Source organism: Pleurodeles waltl, chromosome 2_1, assembly GCF_031143425.1.
Source record: "Pleurodeles waltl isolate 20211129_DDA chromosome 2_1, aPleWal1.hap1.20221129, whole genome shotgun sequence".
Lineage (NCBI taxonomy): Eukaryota > Metazoa > Chordata > Amphibia > Caudata > Salamandridae > Pleurodeles > Pleurodeles waltl.
In genome coordinates this window covers 70779939-70799200 of record NC_090438.1, presented here as the reverse complement: position 1 = coordinate 70799200, position 19262 = coordinate 70779939, and the positions used below count along the sequence as shown (strand labels likewise).

At 48.1% G+C, this 19262-nt stretch overlaps 1 protein-coding gene and 1 long non-coding RNA gene across 4 annotated transcripts in view; one reads left to right on the top strand and one right to left on the bottom strand.

Moving 5' to 3' along the window:
* LOC138261339 (uncharacterized) overlaps window positions 1-19262 on the top strand; it is a 238584-nt gene that overhangs the window by 6238 nt on the left and 213084 nt on the right. For 2 of the 3 annotated variants that reach the window (XR_011199081.1, XR_011199082.1), the window contains exon 2: window positions 1469-1548. The exons of the other annotated variant lie outside the window; for it this stretch is intronic. This is a non-coding gene — a long non-coding RNA (uncharacterized lncRNA). The remainder of the gene's footprint in view (window positions 1-1468; window positions 1549-19262) is intronic. 3 annotated transcript variants of the gene reach the window in all.
* AR (androgen receptor) overlaps window positions 1-19262 on the bottom strand; it is a 351022-nt gene that overhangs the window by 294010 nt on the left and 37750 nt on the right. The gene's annotated exons all lie outside the window — the stretch shown is intronic.

Below are 19262 nucleotides of genomic sequence, written 5' to 3'. Positions count from 1 at the left end.
TGAAACAGGGACAAAAATAGATTTTCGCGTAAGCTTGAGAAGGTCGAGGAAACTAAAGCAGTGTTAGAAGCTTGTCTGCAAGGTACTGAGAAGTGGGGCTTGCTGTGGGTGTCTGACAGGGAGTCAACAGAAGAGAGTTCTTACGATCCAGGTGAAAAGGAGTGGGCAGAAATGAAGGTCAAGGAGCAGGAAGACTTTCTAGATATGTCCATAGGTGTATTGGTAGCCACTGAGGGAAAGGTGGGTGTACTTTAAAAAGTATAGCAAGTGTAATTGTATGCCTCCTGTCAATTTGGTAATGAAGGCAAAGGTAATTTTCTGTGGTAAGCAAATAGCACCAGACTGAGGCGACCTACAGGGCCCACCAGCTCGACCCTCATCGATTCAAATGCAGGAGACAGCAGAACCCACTTAGTGACCCTCCCTAGTCCAGATTTCTGAGACTCAGAGATCGAGATTGAAACGAGATGTCCAAGTTCAAGGTTGCCAGATCCTTTTCTCCACTGATTTATGTCTCTCCCTTTGCCTTTTGTGTACCCAACTTCAAAATAGTTCACTTTTCCTAGGTATTTTTTTCTTTACCCTGCCTTTTCCTCTCTACTCCAGCATGGGGCTACACTGGGCTTGTGGTATTTATGATGAGAAGGTAACTGAAATAACATGGACTCAATTGGCAAACATGCAGCAAAACACACTCCAAACCACCACCAATTAAACTATTAAGAACATTCAGGTTCTACTTTCTTTATTCCATTCCTTTCAGTCTCCAGTGTTTGAGGAGTGGTATGGTATCTGAATATTATCTGAAAACTATTGGACATAAATATTTTATCTTAAATATAGTTTGTATGTATGTACGTAGTACTTCTATCCTAAAGGCAGAGGAGGGCTGTGCAGATTCAATGTCAAGCAAAAAGTCAACTGGTGATGGGAAAGGTAGCTGGTTTGAGGACTGTTAATACGTCATGATGTAGTGTTCTTAAAAGAGGTGAGTCTTGAACTCTCTCCCAAATTGGAGCAGAGTTGTGGCAGTGGTAATATATAAATGAATGATGTTCCAGATTCTGGGTACATTGATGAAAAGGCCTCCTGCTTTTTATTTTATTTTTACACTTGTTGGTCTGCAGTCCCATGGGGGCTGCGGATGTGCAGAGATGTGCAAGATAAGCAGCGGTACTGGTCATGATGTATTTGTGAATGACGCAGCTGGGTTTGAGGGTGGTGTGGGCTGGCAATAGAAGCCAATGGACTTCCATCAGGATAGGGGTGATGAGATCAGATTTTTTCATGCCATGGTTGTGACGTGCTGCATTGGATAGGATGCCCTTAAAGGTGCCACTGTGGAGTCTGGGAAGCCTTTTGATAGGGTGTTACCACCAATCAGTTTGCGTCATTGAGCCACATTTTAACTCTTCCTTATTTGTCGTTCTTGGCAAATAACAGGAATTGTTTCTTGTTTGAACTTCAGGTAGGTGCTGAACATTCAGGACTGGTTCATGCATGAGCAGCGTTTGAGGTGTTGGACTCTGAGACAGAGGAGTCTTTCAGGTAGAGTTGCATGAATCTTAATAATATCTGATATCTGTGAGAAAAGCACTATGCGTCTCTATGTAGATGTTAAATATGGAAGGGAACAGTAGGGAACCCTGAGGGATTCTATAGATGATAGTGATCTTTTGGGACTTTGAGGTGTCCATGTGAACAGACTAGTGTTGGTAGGAAAGGTAGGAGAAACAATAAAGAACATAGCTGGTGCATCCAATTGAGACTCTAGGATGCATACGAGGGTGGGATGTTCGACTGTGTAGAAAGTGGATGCCACCAATATCAGGATGCAGGATCATCTTCACCTGTTGTCAGAAGGGCACTGTCTCCGATGCGTAACGTAGCAGTTTCCATGCTGCACTGTCATCTGAAGACAGACTGGCAGTCACGCTCAATGGGATGATATGTTTTGTAAACAGTACTGAGGGCACAATGTTTATGTCAGACTATTGTTCTGAAGACAATATTCTGACATACAAACTGAGGAAGTTGTAGTCTGGAGGGAAGGGTTAAAAGGGAAGGTTGTGGAGGGGAAGGAATGTACTTGTTGTATGAATACAATGTCACTACCAAATTACACCTTTAGCATGTACACATTTACACTTGTGGCAGTATTTCCAAGCACCTAAGGCAATGGTGGATTATCAACAGCACATACGGGTCCAGCTAAAGTTTTCAGGGAGAATGGCCTGGTAAAATAAAGTATTAGCGTGACACTTTATAACCAGTGCATAGTATTTAAAGACAACAAATGCTCTAGTATTCTGGAACTAAAGTGCTAGAAAACACATCAGGAAATATGGCAATTAAAATTTCTCTTGCTGAATTAGTGGTCCCTGAAAACCACCTAGATTTTGGGCCTTATTTAGAGTTTGGCAGATGGGTTACTCTGTCAAAATTCAGATGGATATCCTGTCAACCTTCCTTCAAGTGCCAAAGGACAAAGTGCACCTGTAATAATGTAGACAGGATATTTATCAGGTTTCATAGAGTAATTCATCTACTAAACTCTAAATCCTGCCTTTGAGGAGTTAAAGGCTTGCTTGAGCCCAGCTGGCATCCAGGTTATGGAGGATTGTTTTAGCACTTGGCAGAGTGAAAAAGTATTCAGGAGAAAGGCAGGATGAAAAATACTGTGGTTAAAGTGAAAGTCTTGCAAAGGAATAAGGCCTCAGTTCTAAGAACAGCCTTTTTGTGGAATGTGGTACAGGGTTTCATTGGAAAGGTACATAATATTCATTTAACTCTAGTGCAGCAAGTAAGGAACAGTTAAATACCTGTAGACATAGTTCTTATTTGTAGGAATCTTCATTGCAGCCATAAACCTTGAATAATTCTGTGCTGCTTGTGTGGGTCGGCCAGCATTACGTATAGTGCTATAGAATGTCATATATATGGATGTTGCAAATGGTCATTAAATTCGGTGTATGTGGTAGACTACATGCTGTAATGTCAGCTTCATGAACTTTGTCAGGTGGCGTTTCCTGAAGCGTATGTCCTCATTGTGTTATTCAAGTGGTAGTTTACGCGCCCAGATGTCATCTTTGATGTTATGAATGGTGTCATACAACATTGCATGAGTAATGTAAAATGTGAGATCATATGGAGTGCATGGCAAAAGTGCAAGATATTGTTATTTGACTTAACTATAACTGGCAAATTTCAGTTGTGTTTTTAGCTTAAAATGTTGTGTATTAACTGACATGTTCACCTAATTATAACGTTTTTTAACCCTTGTTTTATTTTCAGTGAACTTTTTAAGGCAAAGTAAGATTATTTCCATACCCAACTATAATGCCACTTTACGTTTGTTTTCTTCAGTGAATGTCAAGGGTTTTTTAAATGTAAAGTAAGATTCCTTTGGCCAGGTGCTGCACCCAATCTCCTTCCCTTGCAGGTGGTCAACACCCTGCTGTGCACAGCCTTTAGCTGTGTGCAGGGATGGCCTAAAGCCAGGGCCACCCCCTTGTTGGGTGGCCAAACCCCGATGGACAGCCAACCCCCTACAAACCCAACAGACATCAACCCACACCCCACGTTTAAAAAAAAAAGTTTTACTAATCCCATTAGACTCTCACGGGGGCTCGGGGGTCATACTGGGTCTCTTGGGACTCCCACAGGAATCTAGGTGCAGCACTCCCTCCCACAGGACTCCTGCGGGATATCGGTACCTCATAACAAAAAACATTTTTAATTTGATCCGGGGAGGTCCTTTTAGGACCCCTTGTCTACCCTCCCCCATGGCACTCTTATCCTTCCTCCTTATACTTTATTTTATTTTTCTTTTCAGGACATGGAGACCGGGTCCCCAAGTCCTGTAAGGCCAGTCGCAATATTTTTGTTCAGGTTGCGGCCAGCCTATCGGAGAGCGGGCTCCAGTGGGACTCGCAGGAGCCTCCCTCAACCGCATAAGCAAGGCATCTGGCGGAATAAAAAGCCTTCTCGGCCATTTGGATCACTCTATTTTTTTAAGATACATGTCTGTGGGACTCCTCTTGAAGGTCCACAATCCAGCCTATCCAGATAGCTATAAACTTTGAAACTCAATTCCTCAAAACCTACAGAACAGATTTGAACCGAATCACAAAAGCACATTATCTGGGTAAAGATCTAGTGCATTGCCAAATCTGGAGTAATTCTATTCAGCCATTTTGGCTGTAGTGCTGTTCACAAAGTCCAATTGAAATTGCATGAAGAAACTGTGTTGGGTACCCTTGACTTCTGGAACCCTATCCCATGGGGCCCTATTGATATTTTAAGGTGAAGGGAACTGCGGCCCCCTCACCGAACCAATACTGACCCCATCCGCAAGGGCCTTAGATGGTGCCCCATTGCCCATCCAGGGCACTCACAACACAGAGCACTGCAGGCTGCGGAGGGAGCCTGAGGGCTCACCCGGCCGCACCAGCTCCCCAGCATGCAACCTTCCTGGTTGCAGAGAGGTCCAGCTTTTTTCCCGCCTTTTGGGACAGGCTTTTTTCTCTTTTTCCGTTGGGAACGAGCACACATTTTGTTCCCCTACTCGTGCAGACAGGGTAACAGTGTCCCTGGGGTCGGCTCCCTAGTACATAACATTGGAGCCAGTACCAAGAATTGGGTCTTCAGGGCTTCGGAGGGTCTCAGGGGTGGTGCACGCCTCCCTCTCCTTATCAAGATTTCTTGCCCAGAGGATTGGGACCCCTGGGCCTTTGAAGGCTCGGGGAGGGGACTGCATGCCCTGCTCCCCCTCAATTTTGTATCAGCCCTGGGGTGATAAGGTCCCCAGGGAGGTGCGGGGAATGGGGGGGGGAACACACCCCTCCCCTTTTATTTCAGAATTGGCCCTGGGGAATGGGGACCTAAGAGAACTCAGGGGCAAGCATTTTTTATGTTGTGGGCGGCTGCAGAGAATGAAGCTGTCCCCTAGCAAGAATACGAAAAAGTAAGCTTTCTGGATCATTAAATCCATGACCCCAGCAGAGTTTACCATATTTTTAAAGCACTCCTGACTGCAGCTCTACGCTCTTCAGCTGCAGTGCAGAGCCTCTTTGTGGTCTGTTCTGTGGCTGCACTCTGTAGCCTGAAAAATGTTTAAAAAATACCTAAGATGTGGGAATTAGTGAAACATACATTTCATCATAATTAATGGTCATTTTCTAACAAAGACAATACATGCTTTCTATAGGATGATCATCTGACCCCTTCATAAAAGCAATAAGCCCAATTTGTATACTTTGGTGTTCTGACCCTTTGACACAGACAGTAGCTCTGCCTTACTTAAAATGACACTCTGTATATTGAGACATGCGCGTCCGTGGCAGTTTGGTGGCAGGCCCCATGCTCACCCCTCTGCGATACTTAGTTTGCCACAACGGTGATGCGGCATTGGATGCTGGGGAATTGGGCGCAGGCCCTGGCCCGCAGTCAACCGCACGCCACACATGGCCGAAGACCTTGCATGGTGTGGGGTTGGCTGCCTGCGGGAGGTCGGATGCAGGGGCACAGTCCAGGCCCTGATGCCAATCCCGCACTGCACATGGCCAAAAGTGCCAGGCATGGCCACAGGGTGACTGTACATGGCATGGGGCTGGAGGGTTGGACTAAGAGCCTGGCTGCAGACATTGGGTTGGATGCCCGCAGGAGGTTGGATGGCAGGCCTGGCTACAGGCCAGGACCTGCAGCCATGCGCTGTGTGGGGTTGCCATTACATATGGTAATAAAATATTATGTTACTTTAAAACAATTGTAGAAATGTACTCATAAAAACGGACATTATAGGAAGATATGGCAATAATATCTTACTTTGTATTAATAAAAAATGTGAAATTCACTGAGAAAAATAAAGTTAAAAGGATGTTATAGTTAGTTGAAAAAGTCAGTTAAAACATACCGTTTCAAATTAAAAACCCACTGAAATTCTTCAGTTATAGTTGTCTCAAATAACTTGCGCCCTCTCCATGCACTGCTAATTACCTCACATGTTACGTCACTCATGACATGTTCTATGACATCACTGCAACATCCGAAATTACATCATTGGTAACACTAAACATGGCGGGGGCACCTGGTGGTACAGATCTCCCAATGGTAAAGCATAGGGAAATTTCACAAAGTTTAAACTTGAAGAAAAAGTCAACATATTTGTTCAATATTAATGTAACATAAATCATTTTTATGTATATTACTTATTATTTATTGCACCCTTGCTCATGTGCCAGCAGGTTTTTCAGACAACACTTTCTTAACTGATGTAAGGTTAAATTGTGACAGCCCTTCAATGTTCCACAGAGGCTTAAAATTCTTGTGCGCCAGTGCTATCACTCAAAGAAATCTGACTTGGGGCTGACAAATAGTCATCTTAAATCACAGCCTAAATAAGTTCCAAGTCATGTGGGGACAAAGTGTACTAGGAGCTGGTAAAAAAAATATAAAATTCTTAGAAAGCAAAGATATAGACAGATTTGCCATGGGAATGAACTGAAATTGCAAATAGTGAATTACAAACAGTTCCTCACTGCACTTTTGTGGTACATAGCAGCTTGGCAGTTCCAGTCTGAAAAGGATCCTTTTTTTAATTTATGTGAATCAGGTTAATGTTCTCTGACTGTAGAAAAAATGAGCAATGGGCCAACTGCTACTTGTGGGTATGAAGTTTTCTGTACCTCTGACACAACAAGTCTACAAGGACGCCTATTAAGAGGTTTGGCACTTGTGATTATGAAAGCAAATGTTTTATTGGGGAAAAAAAGCAGGATGGGGGTTCCCGATCCGAAAGGAATTTTGTTGGGTGCTGATTTTAATTAGGGTTAACTATCTGCTCATGGATGATGATCATTTAAAGAATGATATTCTGGTGAGCTTAACAATTATCTGTCAGGAGAAACTATCCTTCATGACTTATTCATGTTATGCATGGCTCTGGTAGAGAGCCACTTGCGGACTGAGTGACATTACAGACAACTCGAGCTTCACTCTTGTTGGCTAGTTGATTTCTCTCGGAACCATTCTGTGAAAAACATCCCCATAATTCACTGCTACACATATGTAGTTCTATATGTTATTGGGCTAATATGGAACAATCGCCACTGCTTCTTTACAGGTCCAAAATCAGAGTGACTATCACATCAGGTGCTGTGGACGGGGCATACCTGATCCCTGTGAAATCAGCAGTGAAATAGGAGTGGAAACACACAAAAGCCGTATTAGGCTCCAGGCCCCATGTTTTAAAAGGGGAAGGTGCCAGCATTGCTCAGGCCCGGAGGGAGAAGCTACATTTATGCTGTTCCCTCCAGGCAGGAGCAACCAGCTGATCTGTTTCCCTGCTCACACCAGCACAGGCAGGGAAACAGATCCCAAGTCTGCTCCCAGCTGATGGAACCATTTATAAATCTTTCACCCACTGGGAGCAAACTATAAGTTTGCTCCTGTTTAGCTGCAGATTCAAAAATGCTAGGTGGGAGCAACCACACTTTTTTTTGCCAGCGCCGGTGTGGGCCAGATTAAAAAATGGTCCCACAAGGTGGGAGAAAACACTCTTTTTTTTGCCATCGCTGGTATGGGTAGGGAACTATTGTGAACCTAAAAATGGACTGAGTACACTGTTCCAAGAAAAATCTATATACAGGGACAAGAGGTGGCTGTACTTTAGTAGGAGAGCCCTCAAGCATCGATTAGGACGCTGAGCATCATCATTGGGCTGTCTCCTCATCAGACCGGCATTGCAATGTCTGGCGGACCACCACACATGTAGTGGTGGCACTCAACCGGAGATGGTGATGCAAATCAATTGGTTTAAAAATATACAAAACAAGGAAATACTCTTTGGGTCATTTAACAATTTTAAACCAGTTTCCAATGAGGGAGATCTAATTGTTAGGTAGGGTTCTAACGTATGTTGGATTGTACTACAATATGTTAAAGATTGGTATCCAAGTAATTAATAGTCGAATAGAATATATACTAATATGTGCTGCCCATGCTTTGAGATCAATCACATATGGTTATTTACATAATGAGTGCTGTGTATGTAGAATGTTTTGAAACACAGAATGTGCTTACATTGTGTCTTGTAGCATGATTTTTGTCTATGGAACAAGTTGTACACACTTTGACTTCATGTACCCTCAGTATCCAATTAGGAACATGAGTATTTCATGCATAGTTTTTGATGTTTTTTTTATTTGGTCAAATTGGAAGATTTTTTTGTTTTTTAAATAACGAAATTCTATTTCTGAGAGATACAGTTTTGCATATTTATGTTGTTTGCAGCCAGTGGCGGGCAGTAATTTTAGGAAGAAGGGGGGCGAGCAGCACACTCACACATTCACACACGCACGCACATCCATTCACAGCATTCATCAACATTCAAACATACATGCACGCACCATTCATTAAAAAAAAAAAAAAAAACACACACACACTTACCTTCAGCCTTGGAGGTCCCTGGAGGGTTGGGACGGCTGCCTTCCCTCACTGGCTGACGTTAGGTCAGCCAATGAGGGAAGGCAGCTGTCCCAACTTCGTCACAGTGGGATGGGGTCAGTGAGACTGCTGACCCCACCCCACTCTGTGACGAGGTGTGATCGACACTCGCCCTGGGCGCTTCACAGCTTAAACCTGAAGCGCCCAGGGCGAAGTCAATGGGTGGCGCTTCCCTCGTCACCGAGGGGAAGGGCCTCAAGGCACCTTTGTTGAGCTGAGGAGGTCACGCCCATAGGAGTTGTGACCTCTTCAGCCCAGCAAAGTTCAGCTCAGACAGCCAGGAGTCTGCGTAAATTGCGCGTTTCTCACTCCTGGCTGCCTGATCTGAACATGAAGAGTATCTGTCAGACTGACCTTTGCTTAGCCTGACAGGCACTCTTCATGGGGGGCAAAAGGTGGGGGACATGGCCCCTCTGCCCTAAAGGACGTGCAGAGGCTGTTTGCAGCCCTGAAGAAGTTCCTATGGAACGAAACACATTGGCTGTTTCTGGAATAAACAGTGAATCACTAGATTAATGGCACCAACTAGCTAGATTGTGCCCAGACTGAAGATGGGACCTGAGGATGAGAGCGACCAGGCTACCCTGACAACATGGCATTCACAATAAAACCTAGAAAACGTGCTTTGTGCGGGACATCACCTGATCTCTGGATCCTTGTATACCAAAAAGCCATGAAAGTTTCTTCAGCAAATGACAATTGCAATTCGCTCACCCTTAAAGCACAGGCCGGTGAGCCTAAAAACAGTCTATGGCACCAGTAGAAATCCAATGGTATGCATCCATTCAAAAGGCTTTTTATTTACTACCTATAATTCTGGTTTAAGATATCAACTTGGTTTAAGCCATTTGACTTAAGGATGCAGATGAAAAAGGTCGCCAAAATGAGGAAGATGTACGCTCTGGGTAACTTTGTGAAACTGTGGGAAAGAGGATGCTCCCTTATGGTCCAATTAAGTCCAACAGTACCTTTTGGGAAGGGGCAGTTCAGGCTGGACTGTTCCCATGGGGAGCAGGGTCAAGGCGGACTTGCATATGGCTAGGTCCAAACTGGGGTAGCGTGGTGAGCAACAAAATGAAGGATTAAACCCAGATCTTTGTGACTGGGGGGAATATTTGCATTGTTTGGCATTCCATCCATCATCTGTTTGTTTTGATTTTGTTTCCCTAGTTGGGAATGTCCCCTGCGTGCTACACAGGTGTGTTCCCTAGCCTGTGTGCCCTGCTGCTTGCATGGCTGGTAATCTGACTTCTCAGTTTGTCCCTGGTGTTACACTATTCTAAATCAATTCTGTTCCTGAATATGAGAGATCATGGACCTGCCCTGTGACCTGGGCGGGGTGTACCACGTATGCCCTAATTGTTGACAGTGCACAACTGTACCCGATGTGGGTTTAGAACATAGATCAGTGGGAGCTTCATACTGTGGACACTGTAATCAGCACTATGAGCAGACCTCTTTATCTGGATCATTCAGATTGAGCCTCCTGGCATACCTGTGTAAAGTTCTGCTTCTACGTGCTTCACCAGACCCTTGCGCCGACGCCTCCGGTGCGTGGTAAGTGTGGTTGTGTGCACAGCCAGTGTAACACATGCATGGTGTGTGATCCAGAGTATGGAAGCCCTTTGGGGAATCCCTGGACGAGCTTAGCACAGGATGGCAGCTGAAGACTGGGCTGAAGTGTAGTGCTTACATTCCTACAGCTGGAAGGGGACAACCAGGCACTGAAATTAGAGGAGTGGAAACAGGCCGCACTTAGGTGTTCTCCGAGGCTTTTTGGTTTCTCTCCCTGAGCGCTACTACTTCATGGAAGGTCAGGTGAGGCGTGGGACTGCAAGCTCAGTTGTGGAAGATGAGGAAGTCTCTGGAGGAGGCCCACCATTAGGATTTTCCCTGTTTACCTCTTCAATTAGGCTGATGACAGCAAGGAGCAGAAACCGACACCTCTGTGTGACTCTGTTGTGGATGCTCCAGGAGGTCGGCAACCCCAGTGGGCTACTATGCGAAACCTCACCCTCGCTGTGTTTGGAGAATACCCTAGGAAGGACCACTTCAAACTGATTCTACAGTACCAAGTTCCCTGTCTGGAAGTTGGTTATAAATACAGAACCCAAACCACACAAATTTGTTCCAGTTCTAAGTTCTCTACCAGCAAGGAAGAGGGTCCTTTGTACAGCACCCACAGGACTCATGTGCAACCAGGTCTGCTGCCTGAGGTGAGGGACATCACCTGATCTCTGGACTTTCTGCAGGAGGAGGTGTGTGCCTGCTATAAGCATGTAGAAGTCTGCCTGCCCGTCGAAAGAGGAAGGAGCTTGCCTTACCCTGCAGCAGGATATACTGTCCCCAACTTCTGTGGGATGCCAGGAGAAGCGGACTGCCTCCGAGTTATCCAGGAGGACCCCGGTGCCGGTGCGTCCCTCAAAGTTCTTTGCGGGAACCGGGATACCGTGAGCACATGTTTTCTGGAGGTCCCCTCAGGGTTCAATGACATAACTACTGATGGCCCAGATGGGGCTGCAAGGGATGAAACCCTGAAGGCCTAAGCAGAGCTGCAACTGCCAAATTACTGAATGCCCAGTCATGTCTGGACATGGGCAACTGCAGAGAATCCACCTGGGACTCCACTATTGATAGTCCAGCCGAGTACGCACTGGTCCGGACCGCCTAGCGACGGACTGCACTGGTTGTGGCGGGACTGCGACTATCACACCGCGGTACATGAACACGGCAGGTGCGCAGCCAAACGTGGTCCGCGCCCAGACTACAGCAGAGACCGGCCAGTTCTCCGCGGATTTACGCAAACCAGCAGAGAATCCCGCAGAGAGCAAAGTGGTCGCTGAAAAGGACTTGTGAGGCTCGTCTACGTGCGGAGGAGTAAGACAAACAAACCAGTGCTTCATTTGTGCTTGATGTTTCCGGTGCTGAGCACCAGCACTTATTTTTGAGGGCCGGCGCTTATATATCCCTCAACATTTGCTGCGAGCAAAAGACACATATGGAAAAGACGGAAGAAGAGAAAAACGAAAAAGCGTCATAAATTGTGAAAGTAGAAAGCTGCAGGATGAGCGGAAGGGGCAGGGAGTGGCCGTAAATGGATTGAAGAGGCCCGAGATGGCTTCAGGATTACGCTGCCTCTGTATTCAGTGGTGGCAGATTTAATTACAGTAGCCTCGTGTTTAAGAGGAGAGCACCGGCACCTTTTTATTTACAAATTAAGCACTGAAACAAACTGAGCACATCTTTTTGACTGTGGGTTCTTACAACTGCTCCTGAGCCTAATCCACACTATTCTCGATTACCCTTAGAGCAGGGGGCCTCAAGTGATCCCAGGGGGCCCCCCTCACTTGAATCAGGCGAGAAGCGCAGGTACCCGGCGGATGACGACAGCCCTTTGAACCTTGTTTCGGCGCCTGGGAAACTTCATTGGCATGCAAGACGCGCACGCTTTGCGCATCTTGGCTTTCAATGCCCCCGAGCTGCGTCTTAACCTTAATTCGATTTCAAACCTGAGATGCTTCGTCGATATGGGCGCCTCGTTACCAGCCCCGCTCACACACCCACGTATTCACACGCCGCAGACGCAGAAGTGACCATTCACAAGACCCACTAACCGCGTGGCTGGTGATTGCTGATTTAAGTGACAAGTGTGTTTTCCCTCTTGAAACAACTTTATAGATTTTTGTATCCCACCTACACATAGCTTTAGCTGCTAGCCAAGAGATGTCGTTATAACACAAGACACAATAAAGACACAGGCATGCGCTTTCGAGAAATCCTCGTGAGCCACTGGCTACTGGTGGTTCAGTTACCTTTACGCATTGGCCAAGAGGGCTGTCAATCAGCGTCGGTATCAGCCCGGGCTACCTATTTCGGACATATATCCACATGGTGCCTCTCTCGTCTTTCTTCACGCCCCTCTGCTACCGCTCTGGTCTCAGAGGCCACCCCCCTGGGCTTTTCTGCAGGACCCCCCCCCTCTCCGCCAGCTGTCCTTGCTTAGTGCTAGATAGTTTAGAGGCGTCTTGTTGGCACAGGTAAGATCAGTCTAACTGAGGTAGCAGAGTCACTTCCCGCTGTAATACCCACCCTTAATGATCTCTGACTGATAGCACTCCTTTTTTACTCTCTCATGGGCGTTGGGTGTTGTGAGTCAAGGAATCCTGCGTCCGGCACTGGCCTGGATCGAAATATACTTGTCAGCCAGATCACAAGTGGCCTATTTGGCTCCCTATAGATCAGAATTTAAACCTACTTCCCACGGAGTGCCTCAGGGCGCTTCACTGAACCCAATGCTTTTTTAATTTAAATGTGTGTCCTCAGGCCCAGCTCATTTGGGTTTCAATTTCTGAGGGAGGCCAATGACATGCATTCTGATTTTGTTTGGAGATAACACTCACGACTCATTATACCGTACATTACTGCACGCTTGCCACTGCAAAGTGGATGCCCGATAATTCACTTTAAGACGTAAGTTATTTTGGTATCTTCTCGCGATTCACTTAAGGTTCTATTGCGTGGTCTTGGCCTGCTCAACTGGGCTCCACTCCATTTTGACTCTGATGTTTCCCTTACAGCTCTTCCTGTTTTCTTCTGAGACTTCTGTTCAAGTTTCTCCCTGCTCTCCTTGCGAGTACGTGTCTTTTTTTCGAGTCCAGGCAACTACACCCAAAGTCATCTGGACTACTGCACCCCGCTGTTTTCGGGATCTTCCATGTATCTGATGCAAGAATTTCCGCTCTTTCAGAACTTGGCTGCTCGACTTGCACCTCTGCAGACCTCGGCTTCCTCTGCCTTTAAAAACCTTGCATTGGTTGCGTCCGCCAAGGACGTCACCTTTCAGAATCTGCTTATTTTCAGAACTTACCATCGTATTGGGCCGCAACACCTGCAGCAAAACGTTCATCAATACAGTCCTAGTCATACTTTGAGGTCGTTGGATGTCGGCATGCTTAAGGTCCTACAATCCAGCATTCTTGTATGGGACGTCGCGCCTCGTAGGGAATGGCTTCTGGAGCCCATTGCTCACTAGTCCCTGAGCCATTCATCAGTCACTGCCACTGAGGAAAGCCTTAAACACCAGGCCTTGCTCCTGCCACGTGGTCTAGTTTTACTGTTCCCTCTGCTTTCCGTTGACAATTTTAGTTGTAGCATCGCGTCACCATTAGAGGTAACACAGCGCTTAATAATTCTTTATTAGATTAGACTTTTTTTTAAAGATTCAAATAATTGGCTTCTGGCACCGAAAACAATGCTGCAAACCATAAACACTTAATTTTCATTGGCTGTTGCTCATTCTAGCTCAGCTACTGTCTCGGCGCACGCGCTCTAGAGCCGGAGAGGGAGACGCTCGTGCAGTCTGTACCCGGACTCCTGACCAGCACTCTACTGGCCAAGAGCTCCTATGGACACAGTCTGGTGGTGTCTCGGCGCACGTGCTCTAGTGCCGGAGAGGGAGACGCTTGGGCAGTCTGCACATGGACTCCTGACTGGCACTCTACTGGCCATCCAAGAGCTCCTATGGACACAGTCTGGTGGTGTCTCGGTGCACTCGCTCTAGTGCCGGAGAGGGAGACGCTCTTGCAGTCTGTACCCGGACTCCAGACCAGCACTCTACTGGCCATCCAAGTGCTCCTATGGACACAGTCTGGTGGTGTCTCGGCGCACGCGCTCTAGAGCCGGAGAGGGAGACGCTCGTGCAGTCTGTACCCGGACTCCTGACCAGCACTCTACTGGCCAAGAGCTCCTATGGACACAGTCTGGTGGTGTCTCGGCGCACGTGCTCTAGTGCCGGAGAGGGAGGCGCTTGGGCAGTCTGCACATGGACTCCTGACTGGCACTCTACTGGCCATCCAAGAGCTCCTATGGACACAGTCTGGTGGTGTCTCGGTGCACTCGCTCTAGTGCCGGAGAGGGAGACGCTCTTGCAGTCTGTACCCGGACTCCAGACCAGCACTCTACTGGCCATCCAAGTGCTCCTATGGACACAGTCTGGTGGTGTCTCGGCGCACGCGCTCTAGAGCCGGAGAGGGAGACGCTCGTGCAGTCTGTACCCGGACTCCTGACCAGCACTCTACTGGCCAAGAGCTCCTATGGACACAGTCTGGTGGTGTCTCGGCGCACGTGCTCTAGTGCCGGAGAGGGAGGCGCTTGGGCAGTCTGCACATGGACTCCTGACTGGCACTCTACTGGCCATCCAAGAGCTCCTATGGACACAGTCTGGTGGTGTCTCGGTGCACACGCTCTAGTGCCGGAGAGGGAGACGCTCTTGCAGTCTGTACCCGGACTCCTGACCAGCACTCTACTGGCCATCCAAGTGCTCCTATGGACACAGTCTGGTGGTGTCTCGGCGCACGCGCTCTAGAGCCGGAGAGGGAGACGCTCGTGCAGTCTGTACCCGGACTCCTGACCAGCACTCTACTGGCCAAGAGCTCCTATGGACACAGTCTGGTGGTGTCTCGGCGCACATGCTCTAGTGCCGGAGAGGGAGACGCTTGGGCAGTCTGCACATGGACTCCTGACAAGCACTGTACTGGCCAAGAGCTCCTATGGACACAGTCTGGTGGTTTCTCAGCGCACGTGCTCTAGTGCCAGAGAGGGAGACGCTTGGGCAGTCTGCACATGGACTCCTGACTGGCACTCTACTGGCCATCCAAGAGCTCCTATGGACACAGTCTGGTGGTGTCTCGGCGCACATGCTCTGGTGCCGGAGAGAAAGACGCTTGGGCAGTCTGCACATGGACTCCTGACTGGCACTCTACTGGCCATCCATGAGCTCCTATGGACACAGTCTGGTGGTGTCTCGGCGCACGCGCTCTAGAGCCGGAGAGGGAGACGCTCGTGCAGTCTGTACCCGGACTCCTGACCAGCACTCTAATGGCCATCCAAGAGCTCCTATGGACACAGTCTGGTGGTGTCTCGGCGCACGCGCTCTAGAGCCGTAGAGGGAGACGCTCGTGCAGTCTGCACCTGGACTCCTGACCAGCACTCTACTGGCCATCCAAGTGCTCCTATGGACACAGTCTGGTGGTGTCTCGGCGCACGCGCTCTAGAGCCGGAGAGGGAGACGCTCGTGCAGTCTGTACCCGGACTCCTGACCAGCATCCTACTGGCCAAGAGCTGCTATGGACACAGTCTTGTGGTGTCTCAGCGCACGCGCTCTAGTGCCAGAGAGGGAGATGCTTGTGCAGTCTGTACCCTGGCTACTGACCAGCACTCTACTGGCCATCCAAGAGCTCCTATGGACACAGTCTGGTGGTGTCTCGGTGCACGCGCTCTAGAGCCGGAGAGGGAGACGCTCTTGCAGTCTGTACCCGGACTCCTGACCAGCACTCTACTGGCCATCCAAGAGCTCCTATGGACACAGTGTGGTGGTGTCTCGGTGCACACGCTCTAGTGCCGGAGAGGGAGACACTCGTGCAGTCTGCACCTGGACTCCTGACCAGCACTCTACTGGCCAAGAGCTCCTATGGACACAGTCTGGTGGTGTCTCGGTGCACGCGCTCTGGAGCCGGAGAGGGAGACGCTCGTGCAGTCTGCACCTGGACTCCTGACCAGCACTCTACTGGCCATCCAAGAGCTCCTATGGACACAGTCTGGTGGTGTCTCGGCGCACGCGCTCTAGAGCCGGAGAGGGAGATGCTCGTGCAGTCTGTACCCGGACTCCTGACCAGCATCCTACTGGCCAAGAGCTCCTATGGACACAGTCTGGTGGTGTCTCGGCGCACGCGCTCTGGTGCCAGAGAGGGAGATGCTTGTGCAGTCTGTACCCGGACTCCTGACCAGCACTCTACTGGCCATCCAAGAGCTCCTATGGACACAGTCTGGTGGTGTCTCGGCGCACGCGCTCTAGTGCCAGAGAGGGAGATGCTTGTGCAGTCTGTATCCTGACTACTGACCAGCACTCTACTGGCCATCCAAGAGCTACTATGGACACAGTCTGGTTGTGTCTAGGTGCACGCGCTCTAGAGCTGGAGAGGGAGACGCTCTTGCAGTCTGTACCCGGACTTCTGACCAGCACTCTACTGGCCATCCAAGAGCTCCTATGGACACAGTGTGGTGGTGTCTCGGTGCACACGCTCTAGTGTCGGAGAGGGAGACACTCGTGCAGTCTGCACCTGGACTCCTGACCAGCACTCTACTGGCCAAGAGCTCCTATGGACACAGTCTGGTGGTGTCTCGGTGCACGCGCTCTAGAGCAGGAGAGGGAGACGCTCGTGCAGTCTGTACCCGGACTCCTGACCAGCACTCTACTGGCCAAGAGCTCCTATGGACACAGTCTGGTGGTGTCTCGGCGCACGTGCTCTGGTGCCAGAGAGGGAGACGCTCGTGCAGTCTGTACCCGGACTCTGGACCAGCACTCTACTGGCCAGGAGCTCCTATGAACACAGTGTGGTGGTGTCTCGGTGCACGCGCTCTAGTGCCGGAGAGGGAGACACTCGTGCAGTCTGTACCCGGACTCTGGACCAGCACTCTACTGGCCAGGAGCTCCTATGAACACAGTGTGGTGGTGTCTCGGTGCACGCGCTCTAGTGCCGGAGAGGGAGACGCTCGTGCAGTCTGTACCCGGACTCTGGACCAGCACTCTACTGGCCAGGAGCTCCTATGGACACAGTCTGGTGGTGTCTCCGTGCACGCGCTCTAGTGCCAGAGAGGGAGACGCTCGTGCAGTCTGTACCCGGACTCTGGACCAGCACTCTACTCAGTGTTTTAAATGGGGAAAAATAAGTGCAGGTACTCACTAAAATGAGCAATGGGTGTGGCAAATGGGTAGGGTTAGGCGTGGGGCTAAATTCGAGACACAACGATACATGAGACACTTATACTATTGAGTATTCATAATGTCCTTGATAGTAGTCTTAAATTGGCCATATGTGCAGATTCCCTCTGCACATGTGGAACATAGTACTTAACAGCTAGTGTGATATCATGATCTTCAGAAATATGGATGTAGTCCATTGCAAAGGAAGGATTAGATTGGATAACCATCTCAATGCCTCAAGAGATTCAGTACAAAATTTACCAGGTGTAGAACTGCACATAATAATCAGCAAAATCTTGATGATAATTTTTGCCCACTAGTACGTCTTCTTGGCTTTGCTCTTTGTTGTGTTGATTAAGTACTGTATGATCTGGGATCAGTGAGTGGTTGATTTCGGCCCAACAGCATGTGAAACTGGCTCATCACTCTGTGATCTTGACCCATGCTGTGTTGTGTTAGGCCAGTAATGAGTGGACATGGTTCAAAACAGTTTGGTTTTTAGGCGCCCTTATCTGATCTTGAGCCATTGGTGTGATTTCGGCCGCACTAATCCTAACCCATTGATGAAATATTGTGCTAGTGACATGGGGTCTTAGCTCAGCCTGTCTGATTGCGGCTCAGTCATTTAGATCTTTGCTCAGTGCTTTTTTTCTGCACAGAGGACAGATAATGAGAAAATCATGGTGAGCTGACGAAGAGCGAATCTTACGGCCTGATTTAGAACTTGGCAGAGGGGTTACTCCATCACAACGGTGACATATTTCTTCTGCCGAAATCTAAATCCCATTGGATATAATGGGATTTAGATTTCGTTGGCAGGATATCTGTCATCGTTGTGATGACGTTGTGATGACCCCTCTGCCAAGTTCTAAGTCAGGCCCTAAGCTCCTAATGGCATGCATGCAAAACCTCATGATAAAGTCCGGGAGGTTAAAATTATGTTTCAACTTTCTCACGCTTCCTTTATCCTCATGAAAGCTAAGAAGAAAATACAATTTTGCAACGTATATGCCTCTAAAACTATTAGGTATTCCCAATATGTTGCCATGTATAGAGAAGGGTGTCTAATGTGAGTGGTTCCACCTATCTTCCCCTACCATCAAAGGAGATTGAGGGTGCTGCTTCCGGAGGGCAGTTTAAACACACGCTCACCCAACTAGGTAACACTGATTCATACCTGTGCAATCCTGGAACTCCCATTCCACCCATCCCCATTCAGCACCATAGTTTTCAAGGGGTCGTCATTTTAAGGGCTCATCCTCATTTCCTCTTGCTCATAAGGGGCATATTCATGAGGCCCACTGCATTTATAGGGTCTGGCCACATCAGACAATGCAAAAAGGATCCTTGGAACAAATTTGACCTGTTTAGAACGGTGCGCACTGGCCATCACTTTGTGTGATATTAGACCTGGACAGTGTTGTAGGCCAGCATTATGTGATCCCAGCGCTGTGGTATATTGGGTATTAATAGAGCAGTATGTGAATGTATGCCGTTGCTTTATAATAGACAAGTGCTGTGTCTTACTGGGTGTGCACTTTGTGATACTAGGCCCAGTTTTTGTGATACTGCCACAACGTTGATGATCTTCCCTACCACTTTCTATTTAGATGGACTGAGACAGCACTGTATAGTAAGATAAGTGCTACTAATGCACCAACATTATGTACAGGGAATTGACCATACATCTCATTAAGGGACAGATTAAGCGCCTCCTTGTGCCACATTAGCGTCATTTCTTTACACTAATGTGGCCCAACAAGGCCAAAATTGCAGGGCCAAATTTAAAAAGCGGTGCAATGCATGCATTGCGCCACTTTGTAACCCATTTGCGCTACATTATGCCTGCGCCAGGCATAATGTATGCAAAATGGGTGTTCCGAATAAATGACACAAAGAAATCTAAAAGGTTTCTTTGCGTCATTTTTTTCGGGACTTTTAACGCCTGTACTTTTAATGTGTTAAAAGTAGGAACACCATTGTTGATACTGGGCCT